This window comes from Coptis chinensis, chromosome 2 (assembly GCF_015680905.1).
Source record: "Coptis chinensis isolate HL-2020 chromosome 2, ASM1568090v1, whole genome shotgun sequence".
NCBI lineage: Eukaryota > Viridiplantae > Streptophyta > Magnoliopsida > Ranunculales > Ranunculaceae > Coptis > Coptis chinensis.
In genome coordinates, this window is record NC_141457.1 from 81,845,442 (window position 1) to 81,867,632 (window position 22,191).

At 36.3% G+C, this 22,191-nt stretch overlaps 1 long non-coding RNA gene across 1 annotated transcript; it reads right to left on the bottom strand.

Annotated features, from left to right (window-relative positions):
- Positions 1-10,923: 10,923 nt before the first annotated feature.
- LOC147518255 (uncharacterized) lies at positions 10,924-11,444 on the bottom strand. Its single transcript, XR_015214025.1, has 3 exons — positions 11,339-11,444; positions 11,169-11,243; positions 10,924-11,087 (listed from the first exon to the last, which is right to left on the bottom strand). It is a non-coding gene; the product is annotated as an uncharacterized LOC147518255 (long non-coding RNA).
- Between the last annotated feature and the right edge of the window lie 10,747 nt (positions 11,445-22,191).

The following is a 22,191-nucleotide window of genomic DNA, read 5'->3' on the forward strand; positions in this document are numbered from 1 at the left end:
AACGAAAGATGACCTAACCGACGATGCCATAACCACACAACTTTTTTTGCATTCTCGACCCGATTGACCTAATTAGCTTGCCCCAAAGAATTCTTCTGTTTCTCTCCAATTTCTATTAAATCCAGATAGTACAGTTTCCCCCTTCTAACACAATAACCAAGGACTTGTCGAGTTAGAATGTCCTGGAAAACACAGAAGGATGGATAGAACATCACAGTACATGCAAGTGCTAGAATGATTTGACAAACAGACAATAGGTTATAAGCAAGAGATGGAACAACTAAGACAGATTCAAGAGTGAGGGTTTTAGATAACACAATAAAACCTTCTCCGATAACCGAAGTTGGAGTACCATCTGCAGTAGAAACAGCGGTTTGAGCTGAAGCTCTAAGACTTTCCACAAGACTAGGGTCATTTGTCATATGGTCAGATGCACCTGAATCAATTATCCATATACTATTTGAAATAACCTTACCATTCATACCTGATTGAGTTACATTAGCCGAAGCATGGTCTGGAAGTTCATGCACATCATTAGCAATGGCAGCCTTGCTTATATTCTTTCATGGCCTCTTTGCGAAGTCCCACCAATCAGGATCGACAATCACTTCATAACATCTCTCCTTGCTATGACCCAATTCTCCACAAACATTGCACTTTTTATCTGCATAAGGATTCTCCTTTAGGGTGGCGTGAAGGACCAGAGAAACTGGGTGGAGTAATTGTCTTGCTATGAACAGCCAAGACAGAGGATTCAATTGATACAGAGCGCCCCATAGTCTGTTTCTCCGATTGCACTTTGCGAATGTAAGCATAGCTTTGCTCTAAGGAAAATTTAGGTTCCTTGCAAAGAATCTCTCCACGCACCTGATCATACTCCGAATCTAGTCCACACAAAAACATATGAACCCACAATCTGGACATTGTTGACGTGTCATGGACTACAGCTACAACATTGTTATTCTGGGAGGTCACCCTTTGATCAATCTCCTAGAACATGGCCACCAATTCGTTGTAATAGGAAGGAATAGGTCTCCCATTTTGCTTTGCTTCAAAGCACTTCGTATTCAATTCAAAAATTTGAGTTTCATCAGAGTCATCATAGAAGGTCTTCTCCACAGCCTCCCAAATGTCTTTTGCAGTATGAAGACGAATATATCGATTCATAAGAGAAATCTCTATAGAATCAAGAAGCTAACTTTTCACCTTTTCATTATCTGTTGCCCAAACTTCATATTCAGGCAAATTCATATCCGGTTCAACCTTTGCGCCAATAAAAAAACCAATCTTTCCCCTTGCTCCAATACGCATCCGCATGAGAGGAGCCCATATGGTATAGTTGAACTCATCTAATGAAATAGTTTTTGGGAACACTGAGTTGTCTTGTGGGGTGTAGTGGTGATGAATGACGTTTGAAGAATTGTTGTCAGATTCATCCATTGCAAGAAGAAAAAAATAGGCGAAAATTTTGGGTTTGAAGTTTAGGTTTTGGGAAAAAATTTGGGTTTGAGATTCAAGGATGGTTTGATTAATGGTTGTAATACCCAGCGGATTTCAATGGTTTGGCTCCGATACCATGTAAAACCAGAGGATTCAATTCAATTCAATTTAGTTCTATATTTACTTTATTGAATTTTAAAGAGATTACAATTGTTTATATAGAGGTTACAAAAAATAGAAACAAAACAGTCGGTGTGACTTGAGAAACTTCGGCTGGGCGCGCCTGCGCTCTGTTTATCTTGGAGAAGAGCTGGTCGTCGACTCCACCTGGATATCGGTCATGCCCGAGGCGCAGGTCACGCTCCATCATGCTTTATCTGAGTGCAGGTCGTGCTCTATACATTAAAAAGTATATACAACTTTCTACATAAGGAGCCAAACCAGACCACTCTGGTCCACTCACATTGTATGAACAGATGAGTATTAGTCTCTACAGCTTTCCCACATAAGATACAGGTTGCATCCCCTTTGAAATTCTTTTTCATTAGACATTCCCCAGTGGGCAGGGCATATCTATACATTTTCAAGAGAAACAATTATATTTTTGCTGCATCTTTCAAATTCCAGATCCTTTTAAGGGTGAGGGGGTTTAAAGTGGAGCTTTGACTATGACTCTCTAGCAAACTAATACTATAGTGTGCAGATTTAACATAAAAAATGCCTTTTCTATAACCCAACCAAATAAGCCTATCTCTAGTAACATTAGGCCTGAATGTGCCTTATAGTAGCCCCATTAGAATGACATTTTGGGTTTTGGGTGCTATATGGCCTTTAGCATCCCATATAGCACCCATTGAACTTGCTCTAAGAGCATTTCCAATGCAAACAACTTTTTCACCTCCACGTAGGACTATTTCCTCTCTTTGCTACCTTTTTGGTGAAAAGCAAGAAAAGGTTGCCCAATGCAAAAGTAACTTTAAACCTCGGACGGAATGCTTAATTCCGCTTGAATGTAAAAATCGAAAAAATGCGCTGGATGGAATGAAACATCCCGTCCGAAGTTTAAAAAAAAAATGAAAAAAGTCGAAAAAACACGCAGGACGGAATGTTTCATTCTGTCCGGGAAAAAAAAAGATTTTTTTAAAAAAACACACGAGGCAGAATAAAACATTCCGTCTGAAGCTCACAACTCAGTGAAAATCTCAATAGCATGTGCTACCCTCGTTGTTGCTTAGTTACAAGTCACCGACTTTGTCACTGTTGCATTGGGCAAGAATTTTTTGATATTCAAAGATGAAAACTCTCAATTTTCCTTCATATTGATTTGCATTGGGAATGCTCTAAGGGTGCATGTTATTGATTGGCTGGCAGCTTCAATGTGAGTTACCTTAGTGGGAAGTTATCAATTTAAGTTTTTACTAGAAATTACCATGTAGATGTTATTAGAGCCCCATTTTGGACCCACCAAATCATCAACGTGTGTATAGTATCAAAAAAGAAAAAAGAAAAAATGATCATGAATGTGTGTCCTTTGTTAATGAAATTGATGTATTACATACAGAAAAATAATAATGTAATGGTTCCTGTCACCTATACATGGTTGTTTGATCTTGAGTGTGAACAAATTAAGTTTACAGGCCAAGCTCACTTGTAGTGTTGATTGAGTTGCTTCGGAAGATTTATTTCGGGCACTATCAAGCTCCAAAGGGCAGAATAAATTAAATTTGTACCAATGTTTCTCAAAAATCACTCGGTCTTGTTGTGTAGTACAAAAAAAGTAGCATTTCTAGGTGGTGGTAGTATCACCTGCATGTTTGAGGACGAAATTTGAGGTAAGTATCCGTAAAATTTGACCAACTCTTGGTGGAGGCAAATAACTGTCACAAATTTGGAATAGGATCTACCTTTGCGTGACATTGATACTGTCGCGGGCGACATTACCACTGTGGCACTGTCGCCCCAAGTTGAAAAAATAAAAAAATAAAAACCCATGCGACATTCCCACTGTCGCGCCAAATTGAAAAAGTCAAAAAAAATAACCCTACACAACATTGGCAATGGCGTGCGACATTGTCACTGCCGCACTACATCCGCATTTGAAACCGCAAATTTGCATTCACAAATATGGCTAGACAGGTAATACCTCCACATTTGCCTCCACCTAGAGATGGTTTTTCGCAAAATTCCGAATGGTGGAGGCAAATATGCAGGTGCTACCTCCACCTAGAGATGCTCTAACTAGGACATTTCTATTTTGAGCATGATGGCGGCAAAAACAATGTTGCATAGTATTTCTTCGTATCAAAATGGATTGCAATGTAGTTAGTGTTCCAAACTAATTGTTAGGTTTTTTTCAAAATTTAGTGTTCAGTGCTGCCTAATTGAAGTATTTAAGTGTTCAGAGATTATAAACCTTGATCGGGCTCATATGGGTTTCAGCATTCTGCAACAAACGTCTCACACTGAATGCTTAATTGAGGTGCTGAAGTGAGCGATTCCCACCATTACCCTTCATCCATATCATAGTTTTCATGACATGAATCAATCTCCTAAATTCCAAATTCCAACTATCACTACACCATATGACAACCTTTTTGTGATGTTATTTTGGCGTCACAAATATAGCGTCACAACTTGGCGTCATTTTTTTTTTGTGATGGCATTTTGGCGTCACTAATTTTTGTGACAACATTTTGGCATCACAAATATCATTTTGGCGTCACAAATAATTGTGGCGACATTTTGGCGTCACTAATCTGATTTTAGATTTAAAAAAAAATTATTATTATTTGCTATTCATACATATACCCCTGTAGAAATGGCCAAGACAACAAATTTAAAAAACAAATTGCTCCATAAAATGTACAAGTACACCAAAATTTCCATTCAATAATATAGCATTCATTCTATCACTGTTAAAGTTCTCTAGTTACTAGTAAACACTAAGTACTTACATTTTCCAAAAGAAAAGTACAATACTAAAATTACATTACATTGAGCTTACAACTAGCTGAAAAGAAAATTTTGTTAGAAAGTTTCCAAGTTGTTGCAGTATGAACCACCTCCATTCTTCAAGGCAACAAACAAATTCCATATACGTTGCCTGTTTCATTTAACAATAGAGTTTAGATAGACTCACTACTAAAAAAAAAACCCTTCTATATCGACTAAAAAACGATATGAAAGACCTATCATATCGGTTTTTCAGTCAACTTCAAATCGATATAAGTACCCACGATATAAAAAATGACTAAAACAGATAAACTAGCAAACTATGTAACTACAAAATTAAAAGGGAGGTTAATTAAATAGTTAGTGACACAACATGAAAATGCATAATTAACTATTTGGAGAAACTGTTCATATATGCATTAAAACATATAAAATAAATAAGTAGCAAAAAATAACAATATGCAAAAAAGTTGACTGATTTTATGCATTGTTACCTAAGGTTCTAGCTATACCATTATTGTCAATAATGGTACTCAATAAAAAGGAACATGTGAAATTAGATCTAAGTAGATGTAACACCCCAAATCCCAAACAAATATATGCCTAAGATATGTGACTTTTTTTGGAAAATTTCGGCAAAATCTCCTTTGTATTATCAACATTTCATAAATATAAAATCTATCATAACTTAAAATTTTAATAAGAATACATCCCAACCAAATATAAACCTTCATACCTCAGTAGTAAATTCAACTCCTAAATGATATACCGATTCGTAGAACCAACTACTTAACCATCTCGACCATTGCTAGTTAAGTCAAGTAACCAATCCTCAAATATGAAGAAAACTACAAATATACAAACAACATCCCAAAAACCCTAATACACGTCTTATAATCCGGGTGTGTTATATAGAATGTAATGCAAGGCAACCTATTGAGCATAGAACCATTCTTTCTATAACTAAAAACAAAAATTAACTATTTAATTCAAGATGTTGTGTCTTACAAAAGCATAGAACCATTCTTTCAAATCAAGTTAACAAATTTAATTACTTCTTAAAGGAATCTTGTTTGAATCAAAGAGATTAATGTTAACACTAATTTCAGTTAACATGAAATATCAAATATGTCGTCAACACCAAAAAAGATTGCAGTTAATAAACATATTTTATTTCTAATTGTAACAAACTAGATGCAAAAAAATACCGAATCTCAAAAACCTATTTATGTACTAGTATTAGCCTGGGATTATAGAGGGTTGATCATTCAAAAATAGATAAAATTTTATTGCATCCCAACAACACTTCCCAACTAGTAAAATAATTGAGACCAAGATTAACAAACACCCAAATCAAAATAAAGCATACGATAACACTAAATACAATATGTGATATGGGTGCTGAACCCAAGGATATAATCACCCAACCGACACATTATTTAACAAAAGAGTTTAGATAGATTTCTACCTTAAAATGTATGTAATGAGAGATAGTTTAATTCCGACATTTTTTATACTAAAGGCACTCATCAAGGCCTACTAAACATAAATCATGTCCTTTTCCAACCAACCCTTCCATAACACGAGATTAATTAAGAACGAAAAGAGAGACAATAAGAAAAGGGGGAAATTTCAAACCCCTAAAGTAAGGCCGAAACAATCAGTAGTCAACAGAGAAGATCAAATATTCTTCTGCAAGGGACCTTTCCGAAACATAAGACATACTTTTTTCTTTTTTTCTCTTCAATTTTCATATGTAAGAGAATATAGGACTAACAATAAGTAGTCTTGGAATCAGATACCAATGAAGATACTCCAACTTAATGTAAAAAGACATGCAACATATGAACATAAATAACAAAGACTTGCCTCTTTTGATGCTCAGTAAGGAGTATGTGTCTCCATTCACTTTTCTAAAGCTCCATAAACTTTGCTTGGCTTACATGGCATTCAACTCCTATGCCCATTGGAGAAATAAGTTCACATGTGCTCATAAATCCACTACAAGAAATCAAGAGTATTTCAAATTCATATGCCTCTAGTTTATTTAGTGGTATTTGCTCAACAATAAATGGTTGTGCAACAACCCATGCGAGCTTAAGGATTTCCCTAAACAAAATGTTTTATTCATTACCCACTATGTCAAAACAGCTGATTTAGGACGGCTTAGATCTATCGAGATTGGTCAATCTCGACGGCTACTGACTGTCTCATAAGCCGTTGTTAAAAATGCCGTGGTATTTATTCTCGACGGTTAGTGGCTGTCCATTATTTGAACTACAAAGACAGCTAGTGGCAGTCGAGAAATGAGTTTTGTGGACGGCCAATGGCCGTGGTTTTGGGTTTAAAACAACAGCTTCGCACTATCTAGAGCTGCGTCCTGCTCGATCAAAAAACGAAATTGAATAGTTTCAATCCCTTATTGCAGACGGCTAATGACAATAGAGTATTTGAAAATCTAATTTATTGGATGCACCTGCTGCTTCAATATGATTGGCTACCCAAATAATTTAAATTCAAACTACACTATAATTAAGAAACCATAATCAAACTTAAGTACCAAAACATCTTTATATTTATCATTCCATCCAAAATGTTTACATTGCAATACCATATACTATAAAACTTGAAGTTTAACAAAATACCAAAATATTTGAACTCAATCTTGTTGCTCAAGTATTCAATAACTAGCTAGAAACACTATCCAAAGACCAAAAAACAACTATGTACTTGGATTTACAAAGCACGGCAAAAGAAGATAAGTTTTTGTCGATTTAAAAGCTTCATCGATCAATGAAAAACCACGTAATTTTTTGGCCAAGTAATCACGTCACCAAGCACGATATCTCCAAGTCTTCCATCTCCTTCATACAACGGTGCAAAATCATCGAGTATCTCATCGATTCGGACATTATACGAACTTGGAAGTGTCGTTAAATAGGTGCATACTTCTCCAAGTGCAACCACAGTCTTTGTTATGAAACTCTTCAAGTGACAAGTTGTAGATTGAGGTCGGATATTGCGGGAATCATCCTGAACTGGTGATTGTTGTATTTCCTAAAAAAAAACAAGGAAATTAATGTAGCGTTAGAGACTTTAAATAGCTTACTGAACACAAGAACCAAAAGCACCCAAGAGTTCAATCATTGATGAAATGATCTTCAGTATGCATTTCCAAAAGTTTGTCACTTAATGTTCACTATAATACATGGCTAGAAATGTTATCAGGAATATAACAGTTAGGATTGAGCTGTTGGCAGTTAATAACTATGGAAACATCTACCTTTAAAATATACTAGTACATGCGCATGTATCGTTATGATATTTTCCATCCTTCCCTAACCAAAACTAACTTCATCTCATCAATTTCGACGGACAGATTATTTTCAGTCTTTGTTTAGGAAAAGGATTTATCAGAGAACTTCTTTGTATTACCTTTCCTCAAGCACAAGGAATTGAGGCGAAACTAGTTAACAACTTCACTGTCACAACAAAAACATCAAACCATGGGAACTCTCATCCAGTTTGAACTGCTAGATCAATTCCTCCTCTCATCTAGATAGAAGAGATCTTGAATATTGAAGTACAACTGTCGAAGATAACTAGAATTCCACCGAGTTACTTCTCATGCTAAACACAACCTAAAACTTCTATTCAACCAGAAGACCTACATTTTCACATAGTTCTGCATTATTGCATTGAGAAACATTCGACTCGCAGCAGTGTGGAAATTGGAGAGGTCTTAGGTGGCAAAAAAAATATTTTTCACAAATGCTGGTTTGAGACACTCAGACCAAGAGTTCCAAGACCTCTGAAATATTTTTGACACCTCTGAAATAATGCAAGACCTCTAAAATAATGCAAGACCTCTGTAATATTTTTCACAAATGCTTCTCTGAAATTATACTTCTTGAAAATAATACAGACAGTATATACACTCAGACCAGCATCGCAACAAATTTAAACTCAAACCAGCTTATGGAAATGGGAGAGGCAACTACAATTTACAACCAACCACTGGAAACTGGAGAGGACACAGAGTATTAGGTGCATAATAACTCCACACTAGAGGATCACCTAGCAACACAAGCAAAGAGACAAAAAGAAGAAAGACAAGCCCGAAGAACTGCCTATGTGAAAGCTACCTTGATAAACAGAAAACTCCATTATGAGTTTCTAACCAGTGCCCCATGAGCCTCTTCCAAACATATGAAAGATCCGGCATCATAAAACTACTTTGGTGAACAAGCAATTGACTGAACTGCTTCTCTTTGTAATTGATATCATTTCATAGAGACCAATCTATGAATAAAAGACTGCAGTAGTTAAGATGCTGCTTGTGATTCAAACAACCATTCATGGTTATCTAAAAAGTTATCTGGAAAGTTTTCAACAGGGGTGATATGTAAATCGAGTAAGGTGTCTTTGAAAGTGTTTATGTATGATATGCCTCCCGAGTTCCATTTTGCGCTCCTAGACTGGAAAGCTCAAGGAGACAGTGTGTGGCCTGATATAAAAAAAAAGGATCCCTGATTACCCGGGGTCTAAATTTGCAAAGACAAGATTGAATATTGGCTAACATTGGATCTTCTCTCTTCGAGTTTTCGTGACTAGAATAGTGGTTCTAGTGTCGTAAGAGTCCTCAACTCAAGTGAGGCTGATGTCATATTTGTTCCCTACTTTTCCTCCTTGAGCTACAATCGTCATTCAAAGGGTAAATGGCCATCTATACCCTGCTCAGGTAAATGGCCTAGAAATGAATAACCAATAAAGTCATGTTTTCTTAATCCATTCTTTCGTTCTATCATATACCCCCCATCTAATCTCTAAATAGATAGATAGATAAATGAATAACCAATAAAGAGCACCAAAAAGGTTAAAACAAAGAATGTCAGGCAAATCCAAAGACCATGCTGCTGCCACCAAAGCAAGAAAAGCTGCAAGAATAGGCGATCCAAAGATTATTCTTTCTTGAGCAAGTCCGGAATAGTAGGTCAAATACGAAATAGATTATATTTGGAATGAAGGGACAAAATATAAAAACGACTACTTGAGATCATTCTCAAGAGGAATGCTATTTTCAAAATTAGTCACTGCCAAGGCGGGCACGAACCAAGAACTTGGCAAAAGGAGGAAAAGAAGAAGGGAACAAAAGCACCAAAAGCACATCTAGTTAGGAAAACCTCCAACACTAGCCTATTTTAGAGAAAGAAGCATCTGTTGCTATCTAGCAAGCGTCTAGACTCGCCCTTGTGGGGCAATAACATGATGCTCTTTCTCCTCAATGATAAATTGTTTTCATCTTATACGAAATTACTTGACCTTGCTTAAATGAGGGAACTGACTCCAAGTATTCCTTCCATATCCCCAAAAAGGCGAAGGAAGGAATACATTGAGAGGTTGTGACCGAGTGAACCAATGTGTTTTAACTTTCGGAAAGATACATGAGTTCTTGACCTTCGACTTTCCTAATTCTGTTGTACTTAACTTAGGTTATTCACTCTTAGGCATAAAACAGTAGGAGTAATGGTATACTTAGAGAGTCAATATCGATGTGTTAAGCAAATGCATTTTTCAAATCAGAGTAGCTTAGCTTGCTTTTTTCTGAATTCAATGTCAGCTTTCGAATTTGGGCTTTCGGATAGACTCAATGCCCGTCACTCAAAATAGGAAGATGACTAGGAACTGGTTGCCCAAGGGAAATCCACTTCTAAGCCAATCGAAAGGGTGTGGAAGCATTTCTATTCCTAAGAGTGATCTCTTAACAGTACTACAGTAGCTCTTTTAAGATACCCTTTCTATGGCCATTTCTCTTTAGTCAAAATCACTTTAGTAAAATAAGATGTATGTTGCTTCTTTTGTGAGCAAAGAGTTGGGGACAGTACGCTCTCGAGCAAAGAATGAACGGCTAAAGCAAAGAAAGGGAACACGGTACAAACAAAGTAAAGTCTGGTGCATGCAGACAAGCAGTTCTTCATGTCAGAGCAGAAAGAAATCTCTATGCATTAAGAGATGGTATTGATTGAGTTCAAACAGCCAAGTTTCGTTGCGTTAAAGCTAAGTTTATTTTCTTAAGTTAGTCCTAAATCATAATAAACTATGTTCAAGCTCAGGCCATACAGACCTATGCTATAAGTATTCCTTCGACTAAATAGACCAAAACAAGAGAATTAGAATCATGACTAAATAAACTATGTTCAAGCTCATGTCCTGATATTGGGTTTGTTAAGGCCAAAACAGATAAAGTGCCTAAGTAAAAATATCATGGGTCTTGGCATCCAAGAAGCTTGGCATTGACACCAGGCACAATCCTGTTCTCTGCCTTCTATCTAACATAATCAATGTGAGAGAACTTGGTGAAACCCCATCCACTTCCTCCTAACTTAATAAGGGACATATGATATGTTCATATTCTTAGTCTAGACATAATTAAATTAACACATTATTACCTGAGATGCATTTCCAAGCCCTGAAGATTGTTGCTTAAGGTTTGCAACTTCATCCTCAAGTATCTTGCGAGCCTTGTCTGCTTCATCAAGTCTTACCATGATCGCCTCATAGCCTGACTCACTATTTTCACGCGCTCTCTTCTCTCTTTGAGCAATCTCCTTATAAGGAGCTGAAGCATGGTAAACAGTCTTAGTGACACCACTACCTAGACCACGAACACGCCCTCTTCCATCACGACCAATAACCTATTAAGCAAACAAAAGTTTAGGTAAAACTTTGGAGAAAACCCACTAGAAAAAAAAACAAGATGGGAAGCAGCATCACACCAAAGCAACGGGATCATTGTCTAGATCCCTTTCCACTATATCAGGCTCATTGCTAACAAGTCTGTCAATTTCCTCCTACAAAAAAAATCAAAGTCACCGTTTCTTAAGTACGTAATACCTGGTCATACAAACATAAGCAATTACTAAATAAATGTCTCGTTGTCTCTTACAAGAGATTGCTTTGTTTCAAAATTGATGCAACTCCCATCTCTCCTCGTATGGATGGTCACATATCCTTCTGTCCTTGAAACCTCACCAGTTGGGCTATTTTTTTTTTCTGTAACATATTAAACAAATATGTAGATAAAGACTAATAATAGTTGAGTGCATACGATAATTTTATGGCATTAAATAGATGTTTACCAACTGCTCAATAACTGGAACTGCTCCCATTCTACTAGTTGTATGTGGGTTCTTCATTTGTTCCCTTGCTAACTTTCCATTGAATCACTTGGTTTTATCCTCTTTTGTTGAGCACATGTCTACGAATGCCTCCCATTCTTCCTTTTTCACCTTGCTAGGAACATTTCTTTTTCGCTCTGCATCTGTCGGAAATTTATCATACACCTGACGAAGTTCATATTTTTTCTGCTTCCAAGCTGTATTAAGCTTACGAAGAGTGCATTCTTTTCGGATGAGTGGAAGATCAATTTCAACCTGTAAATTGGACATGTCAAAATCATTATTAAACAAATTTGGATACAATACAAATTAAAATGTATACTGAAATAAAATCAGGTGGAGTGACTTGCACTTACCAATACTTTCTTCCATAAAGCATCCTTTGTTAAATCTGGAACTTCTGCCCAGTCCTTGTACATAGGTGGGCAGTGTGTCCTAGCCACCTGCCCGACTATAGTGGCATACTTTGCTCGATACTGTCCAGTAGCTTGTCCATCATCAGTAAACTCCACTTGGAATCTTGGACCTAAGTGGATTAATTAGCAACCGATTAAGTACAAATAGGACGCAGAAAAGTTTCACTACTAGAAAAATGATAATAGACAAAATCAATTTATTGTGATCTATTTTTCAAATGATCTGTGGATAAATATCAAATGACCTAATTAACAAGATATGAAAAAGAATAAGATCTAATTAACATCAGAACTACGAAAAAATATTAGTATAGATTTGATTGAATAAGATCTAATCAACTGCCCTCCCTTAAGACTCCTGCTTAATATATTAACAAGTTTCTAAAATCTGGTGCCATATTTTGTTTCTAAAAATATTAGTATAGATTTGATTGAAGACCGAATGTTTTGTTTTGCTTAGAAAAGAGAGACCAAAACTTTCAAGGCATTGGCAACAATAACTTTCATAATAGCAATTGGCCGGCTTGAGTCCATCAGCCCCCCTGGAGGTTAATTACAATGTTCTTTATATGCTCATACCTCGAGGTTCACTCACTACATATATACCGCAATTACCCCTCATTGAACATCACTAAGAAAATGCTTAAGTTATGTGAAGCATTTAAAAAAAAAATCGTATATTTAAAACTGCTTAGTCCGACTGGTGTAAAAATTTCTCTTTTATATCACAATAGACCACAAAAATTTCTGCCTCACTTCATTCTAGTGCGTAATATTTTTAGCAAATCATTCAGACTTCAGAGTCACATGACCGTGATTGAAAACCATTTCTGTGAGAAGTATGATTTCCCTTTCTAATGTATGATGTCTGGGGATATATATATGTAGGGATGGTGAAAGCTAAAGCTTCATATAGAAAACGGTTGTTGACCTCTCTAAATTCCTATATGGAAGTGCTTACTTTCTCGTGCACACAAAGTATAGTTCGATTATGAAATACAGAGTGATGAACCTTTCATACATGGCTAGCTCTTCAAAATGGTAATGGAACAGAAAAATAATGGAACAATACAATGACTTTATGATTGATGATTTATCCTATTACAATTGTAAATTAATCAAAGAAAATGTGATAGTAGTATTGTTATGGTATCTGAGTTTTTCTTCTTCATTTCTTATTTTTTTTATTTGTGAATAGGCCGGTGTCAAAATAAGTATGGATATAAATCCAATTTTTATCGTTTACCTTACCTAATATAATAAGATGTGATCAATTGAGTATAACTTTAGGAGGCACTCAAACCACTCTGCCAATCAGTTATGTGTCTGAAATTCCTTTTATTCTCTGTAAATGCATGATAAACAAGGATACCACTGTTTTGATAAGGTGACCTAAATTCATACTCCTTATACAATAAGAGAGTGTGGAATACATACAAACATAGTGATATTTTTGAAAATGCAAAAGCACAACAAGGCGAGCCATACATGTCAACATAGCATAATTAAGGCCTTACAAGTTACAATAAGCACAAAATAATGACCTCACTAATCATATTAGGGGAATAGACGAATTTTCCTCTTCTTTTTTGTTTTGGCTGGGTTATTACTAGGATTCTAAGCATATATCTTTGTCCAGTACCCATACGCCCCAACTCGCATACAAATCCATTATCAGGTTCCTATAGCTTAAGCTATAAACCGATACCAAGATACATGCCAGAAAAGTCATGCACTAAAAGACCAAGATCTAATCAACTATCATGGGTCATTTTATAGGTTTAACACTTTTCCAGCCAACTTACGTTATTAAATAAAAATTAATAATCAAATAAAAATGTTACTTTACCTTTTGTTTTGTCGTCGTTTCACTTGCTTGATTCATTTGCTTCAAATCCACTTGCTTCCGTGATGCTTGACATGACTGACTTTTTTACCTAAATAGAAAGTTCAACAAAATGGTTAAAATCCAAGGCTTAAAAATTAAACAAAACATGGAATAGATGTAGCATGTATCATATGTTGCACCACTTTCGAAGAAAAACTAAAAAGAAAAACCCACTAAACGAACACCCAAGATGTTCAAACCATACTGTTTAACTCACCTGTACCATTGGACAAGATGAATAGAAACAAAAGATACCCAATTCAAAAAAACTTTCCAATAAATATCAACCATAAAAAAAAAAGATTATTCATTGATAAGTTTCCTAAGAACGTCCTCAATTAAGATTATTCATCAACATAAAAAAAAAATTATTCATTAAGATTAAATCCAGTCTTCTGCAACTTCTAGAACGTCCTCAATTAGAGTTGTTGACGAAGAATCATTAGCACTTGTTCTAGCCTCGAAGACCAATGGGTCTTCGAAAGCATCTATCTCTTGACTCAACCTCTTTGGAGCATCCAAGACAACATGCCAATTATCTCTACTCAAATCCCGGCAACAAAAGACTTGTTTAGCTTCAGAAGCGAGAATAAAGGGCTCGTCAACCTCACTTGTATTCCTCATGAACCTCCCAAGATTTACAAATACCAAGTTCGTATCAGGATCAACTGTGCAACCATTTGTTTTATCCTTAATGCGCACCCAATCACAGTAGAACACAGTTTGTTTAAATTCTACATAATCAAGTTCAAGAATTCTTTTGACAACTCCATAGTAAGTGACTTCGTCATCAACAAGGTTCCTATCCTTGGCGCTTGCCCTAAAACTAGTCACGGCCTTCATGGAAACCCCACTATTCTCGTGTTTGTAGTCGTTGATTCGAATCCGACGATAAAAACATACCCATTCATTGTATCTACTATATGACACCGCTGTAAAAGATGGACCATCAACAATCCTTTTGAAAGGAGATACATTTTCATTTTGTAGTTGTAGTCTTAACCAAGGAATGTAGTCCAACTCTTTTGCTTGACTGCCCCTACGATTTTTACCCCTTGATTTCTGACTTTGGAGGTATACTTGGTACTTCCTGTGAAAATAATAAAAATTCAGGACAGTTGACATGCATAACTCAAGTATTGACTACCAAAACAATGGTAAATGCACGACTTACTCTTCCCACTCGGCATTTTCCAGAGAATGCGTCAAAACCCACTTGCGAACTTGTTGATACTCTATATTTGGAAGAACATATTGCTTTCCCTTTTTATCCATAGGGTGTGCACTTTCAATATCCTCATTCATGATCACCCTTCTCCCATTCTTATGGCTTCCCAAGTTGCCATCATGAATGTACTCCATACAGTACATCATCGCCTCTTCCACGAGGTATTGCTCTTGGATGCAACCCTCGACAAAAGTCTGATTGGTCACATACCTTTTATAAGTTTTCATCATCCTGTGCATGTGCCATTAATTAATACAAAATGACTACATACTAATCACAAGAAAGATATATATATAAAGAACTTTACTCACTTCTCAAAAGGATACATCCACCTATATCTAACAGGTCCGCAAATTTGTGCCTCTTCCGCTAAGTGCATAACAAGGTGTATCATTGAAACAAAAAACGAAGGCGGGAAGTATTTTTCAAAGACACACAAAGTTTCCACAATGCGTTTTCTCATGTTCGAAAGGTTCGCATGACAAATGACTTTGGAGCATAAGACGTTAAAGAATAAAGACAACTGGCGAATAGCTTCACGCAATGGCTTGTGTTTTTTGAATAGATGCATCAATAACACAGGTAATGATAAATGATAAAATTGAATAGTCTACCTATGAAATGAACGACGAACTCAAAACGTACGTAAACTAAACTAATTTACGTGTCTATGTTTATCAAAGTTTCTACTCTCAAATCTATCGAAATAGAGTGGAGTAACAAATTCGTTCCACTCCTAGTTCTCTAGTATGGAATGTTTTCTAGTCTAATTAGTCGGTCTTAAGTCTAATGAGAGCTTTACGAAGGTGTGTTATACTACGATACCTATATGAAATTGATTATGTTGAATCTAACTACGAATGCTATGGAAATATGATTGTTTTGAATCTAGATAAAGGATTAGAGGGGAATTGAATCCACCTCGAATCCAACTTAATCACCGAGAATAGACTGTTGTAATCCAATTCTTACGTTCTTACGGTAAGAATTGCTCGTTCTAATCCCTAATTAACATGGCATTTCTACCAATTATAACTAGCATGTGAGGTCGTCCACCCATTCTCATGGCGAAACACGACCTTCTAGAATGGAATAGACTCTACAACGCTTTTACACTAAACCACTAAGTTTTCATCAAAACTTCATCAACCCCTCTAATGGAGGTTTTAGCCTTAATTCATCAAACCATCATTTCCCATTGAAATTGAATACAACATATTACAAAGATTCTAACTTTATGAAATTTAACTAAATAATAATCGAAATCTAATTAATAACTAAGAATTGAATGATAACAATAATTGAAATTATACCTAATAAATTGTAAATGACAAAAATCGAAATTGACAAGAATAACTATTTTATTTATCTAATCAATAAAGAACAATGATTTAAAGTTTTAATCTAAAACAAGGAATGAAATTCTAAAACTGAGATATAAAACTAATTAATGGAGGCTACTAATCTAATTTCTAATCTAGGTCTAACTATCTACCATTAACAAAGAGTGAAGCTTTGGTTTTTATACATTCAGATCCAAAAATCATGCATGGGCTTGGAGCCACGTTTTGGGCCAGAGAATCAGGCCCAAAACCCAATTCTTTCAGTTTAAAAAGGCCTCTTCAGCTGCAGTTGGCTTCAACAGACTTTTCGTCCACTTTTGCTCCTCTGATTGGGTCAAGGCTTGGACCATTGGAAATCTCTTTCCGAGCCGGTCGTTTTGACATAAGGTAGGCCCCATTCCGAGGTCTGAGTCCAAAGATACGGCCTTCGAAGTTCTCACGACTTGTGTCTTTTTTTACGCCCAAGTCGACTTTTCAGCTTTTGATCGGGCTTTAGAAAGGCTTTATCTTCTTGAATCTTGGCCTTTAATCACGGAACTCCTTAGTAACTGACCTTTGCTCCTTTATCTCGCTAAAGTGGCACATTTCTCGCATTATAATGGACTTTGAAGCCCGAAATGCATAAAAACACGTGTCGGTGTTAACTCTTAATTATTACTCACATAATTGGTCTAAAAGTATGATTACAAAGGTTAAAACTACAGTTTTGGGCTCTTATCAAACCACCCCAAAACAGCATTTTGCTTGTCCTCAAGCAAATATGAGAAATTAGAATAAGTGACCAAAAATGGAGTTCTAACTACTCGTTTACTGAGTCGCGATTGCATTGACCATATCGCAACAAGGCCTTAAACCACTAGGAATTCCCTAGTGGACGAAGTTATAGCCTCGTGAGATTTTTCCAAAGGAAGGTACTCACAAACTTCATCTATACTACAACGACTAAGAAATAAAACTATTGTTTCCTTTATTCATGCTCTAAATTAACTATACCTCTCACTAGCAATGCATATAGAGTAATCAAGTCGAAACCCTAAACTAATATATGCATAATAATCAATCATCTACTTAATAAACATATATACAATGAGTAATGCTATAAAATGCAAGAATGTGTCCGTTTCTGAACTTTGGAATAAGCGTCCTTAAGTAGGTTCTCACATAAAGTCAAGACAAAAATCACTCTCGATTTTTCCACTCAAGTTTTTGCTACTCCGATTAATGCGGGTGGGCATACTTTACCTTACAATCTCAATGACACACAAGGAAGCCGAAGTTGATCAAACACATCTGCCACTTACTATCCCACTAACCTATTCCTAATTGAGCTAGAGGTCTTTATTAGGTGTTGCGGGGATTAGGAGATGGTTTAAGAAGGAAGGAAATGGATATTCAAAAGGGACAAGTCTGAGATAATAGAGTCTTCATATTATGTAACTAGAGAAAACCTTGTTATTTACTTTTGCTTCTACACTTTGTTTCCATCCTTCGTCATATATATATATTTTTTTCCTTTTTCTTTGGCTTTTGACTCCTTTTATTCTATTTTTTTGGAGTTTTTATTTTATTTTTATTTTTATTTTTCTTTTCTTTGGATGGAAACTTCTTTTCTTTATTTTCTGAAGCAATTAACTAACTTGTGTTTACACAGGTTTTTCTCTTCTTCTTTCTTCCTTATTCTATTCTCAGACTTATCTAAATTGGGTAGGTTGATTTTTTTTTTTTTTTTTTTTATTTTGTTTTGTTTTGTAACAGGGTAAAGGATTTGTGGTTTATGAAAGGGCTATTAAAAGGCTCAGTGGGGCGACTAGCGGAAAATATACTTAGGTCGGAATTTCTAGCTATATCAATCTAAAAAGGGCCTAAATTCTCTCTTAGGACATGGTATAGTGGTCAAGCAAGTGGACGTGTGATTTCTCTATTCGGAATATACTTCTCCCTTGTGTCATTTCTCAAATGTTTCACTCATATAAGGCTTTAGGCTATATTCTCACAGGATTTGTAGAATAAGTACTCTAGCCTAGATTTCAGAAACTTACTGCTAAACAATCATAGATACTCATGTAATATATTTATAGATAGATGCAAAGATTATTACCTACATATTAACCTAAGTTTCTAAAAACTATTCTAATGCAAAAACTACGTGAGACTTCTAGATTATTAAGAGCATAGAGAAAGAAACAATACCAATATTCCTAAGTGTATAACATAAACTTTTTATTTTTATTTTTATTTTTATTTTTATTTTTATTATTTTTAAGACAAATAATACGTAATATACAACCTAATATGTGCTTAGCATTTACATCGTGTTTCTATACCACCCCCAAACAATTTGGGAGAAGGGGGTTCATGAAACAATTCAATAGCACAATTAAATTATGTAACTAACTAATTTTTATAATTTTTAATATTTTATAAATAAAAGTGCGTAATTTACATCCTAAAAGTGTCTAATTTTTGCAATATTTCTATCCCACCCCCAAACAATCGAACGCTTTGTCCTCAAAGTGTAAAGAGATAAGGAAAGAATTTACCATAGAAACGTGGCAAAAATTGGCAGTACCTATAATAGAAATATTGTAAAGATGATATGATAATATGAAGCACAATTAAAGTGGTACGTACTAACTAACACAAACTCTACTGGAGTAAACATGATAGGCTTAGGGTGGAAACATGATTTGAAATGAATACCAAAATACGCCACCCCCAAACAAAATTGGAAAACTCTTTTTAAGTTTGAAAATTTTGTTTGGCCTATACTCCAGAAAGTTGGTATTGTACGAAAACTTGGGTCTTTTAAAGTCAGATTCCCTAGACTTATCTAAACATATGTATGAATATGCAGTTTATCATATATCAACAACCGAAATAGTTGTGGATCGTTCCATAAATAAATATCATAGAAAACATATCCAAACACAATCAAGCACCAAGATTTCCTACGACGCACCCTAGTGGAATGAAAGCCAAGTCGGATAGACCTATAACATAACCGAGCATGCACCTTATGTTTCATCTTTGAACGAGAGGGTGTCCTAGTGAATAAGTGTGGAAAAGTGAATGGTTGTAGAAAATATGGTGGATTGGGATAAGTTTTAGAGGGAAAGCATGGAAAAAATGAGGATGTGGGTTTAGCACAAAACTCATTCATGGTGTAGTTAGGGACCGCCTCAAGTCTGAAAATGAAGGTGTCAAGTGGTTTATCCTTGGGAAGTATTTGTTTACTAGGTGGATTTAAAAAATCATGAAGCACGGGGAGAAACTAAAGGATCGAGTGCAAACTCGAGGTTCCTTTGAAAAGGTGGAGGGTGGGGAATATTGGTGATGGAAGGTGAATGATTCTCAATTTAGAGCTCTCAAGTCCATATCATCGAAATCTTGATATATGCAAGACATTCCTCAATAGGTGGGTCAAAAGGATCACCGGATAGAGATTGAAAAATTCATCTTCCGTCCATAGCATCAATGGATGAATGGTTGTTAGCAAGGGGGACTCGCGAAGTGGTAAAGAAACGGTGCAAAAGAGTTGCGGGAATTCTTCTTCGATTTAAAATCTACTACCGTGGAGTCATTGTTAAAGTCGAATTTCGAAGGAAAGGAATTTGTTAATCTGTTTCTCCGAAACATGTTTTGAAGTAATCTTGAGCTAAGCTCGATCATGCTAACCTCGCCATTTGTAGATGAATCGATATTGTGTCCTCGCTTTGAAAACATTTACCTCAACGAAAGATGGCCAAAGGACAAAGACATCGAACCATCGCGGCAGTTTATGAGCCGCCGTTGGCGAGCCAAGAAGGGACGCCCTAAAATGATAGGTACAGAGTCGTTAGTGACTTCGTGGTCGAGGATAACAAAGTCGGCCGGGTAGTAAAAATTTTGGACTTTAACCAAAGACGCGTTTTCAACCACACCCTTAGGATACTTAATAGACCGATCGACTAATTGCAATGTCATTTTAGTAGGTTGCATCTCCTCTAGACCTATTTGTTTATACAAATAAAACGGGAGTAAGTTAACACTAGCCCCCGTGTCTAGTAAAGTAGCGTCGCCTTGTGAGAATCTCCTAAGGTGCATTGTGCAAGAGGGCGACCGTAGTCCTTATACTTAACAATTCCATTATTTTTGGATAAAGTTGGGAACTGCTCAGTTTAGAAAGCGCCTTTAGGTATGTTGGTCTTACGCCTAGTAGTGCACAACTCCTTAAGAAACTTAGCGTGGTTAGGTAGCTTTTTTATAGCTTCAAGAAAAGGAAGGTTTTCGTTAGATTTTTGAAAACGGTTCCTAATCTCCTCAAAGTTAGTATCCCTGGTTAGCATGGCTAATTTATGAGGGAACGGTGGTTTCGCTCTATATTTAGCGTATGGCTCGACTTGATGTGTAACCTTGGCTTTCTGTTTCTTAGGTTGTGGTTTAACTGGTACCTCTACTGTGGTAGGTTCTTCAGTTTCTATTTCGGTATCTAGTTCGATATCCGGTGTAGGAGTATCTTGATGGGGTAACTATAGACATAGTTACTTTGTTATCAACCACTCTTCCAGAACGGAGAGTGGTGATGGCATTTAGCTGACCTACGGATGTAGTTTCCATACTAGTATTACCATCTACCTCAAAGGCTGTGTTTGCTGTTCTAGGGTTTGGTATCGCTTGGCCTGGAAACACGCCTTTTGGTTGGGCTTTCTCTTGGGCTACCTGTTGGTTTAAATTATTAACGGATTGTAGAATGTGTTGGTTAGATTGAGCCATGGTTTGGAAAAGTTGTTGGCTCACTTGTATGAAGGTGTCAAGACGATCCGGTTGTGTGGGTGTAGTAGTCACGGGTGGTGTGACTGGAACTATCTTGCGTTGATTATTTATGGGCAGATTATGATAGTTATTATTTACCGGAACGATACCTCTATTAGCATTATAATTATTATAACTACATTGACCTTGTGCTTGACTTTGTCGAGGTTGCACTTGGTTGTTATAATTATTATAATTACCCCGATCCCCGTCCTTGTTGTGGTGGAGCTTGGTTATAACCGCGTTGGGCCTAACATATTGATTATTGTACCAGAGGTGTGACTTGTTGGTTATTTCTCTAACCGAAGTTAGGATTTTGTCTCCAAGGGGCGTTAGGTTCACTATTAATGGAACAAGAATGTTCATAGGCTATAGGGACGATTGGAGTCGGGATGCTCGGGACTCAACCGAAAACTACATGGATTTGAATTTACATTCATGACGGGGATAGGCTTTTGTTGTACGAAATGGCCTCTACCTTTTTGTGAGGGATTCAATTAGAGTTTTAAGCTCAGGATCTGATTTAACCTCAAACATACTGGTAGCCTTAACTGTTGAAGAAGAACTAGCGGAGCGGGAGTAATCGTCACTACCCCCCAATTATTATTACGCTTTAGTCCGATCTTCCAAAAATTTATATGCCTCGGTGCTCCTTTACTTAGGAAACTACCCCCATTATTATGTCTAGGACTTCTTTATGGTGGTGTAGAAGTCCTTTGATTAAGGCACGAACTAACGTGTCTTTTGCTAGGTGATGGTGTGGACACTCTATAAGGAGATCGGTGAAACGATTCTAAGCCTCTGAAAATGATTCATGAGGATTCTGTCGAAAGAAGTGAATCTTGGAAAACATTTCATCCGTCTTTAGGGGTGGGTAAAATGTTCCATAAACAAATTGAACAAGTTTGGCCCACGAGTCCACGTAATTAGGGCGCTTGGGCGCTTAACCAAGATG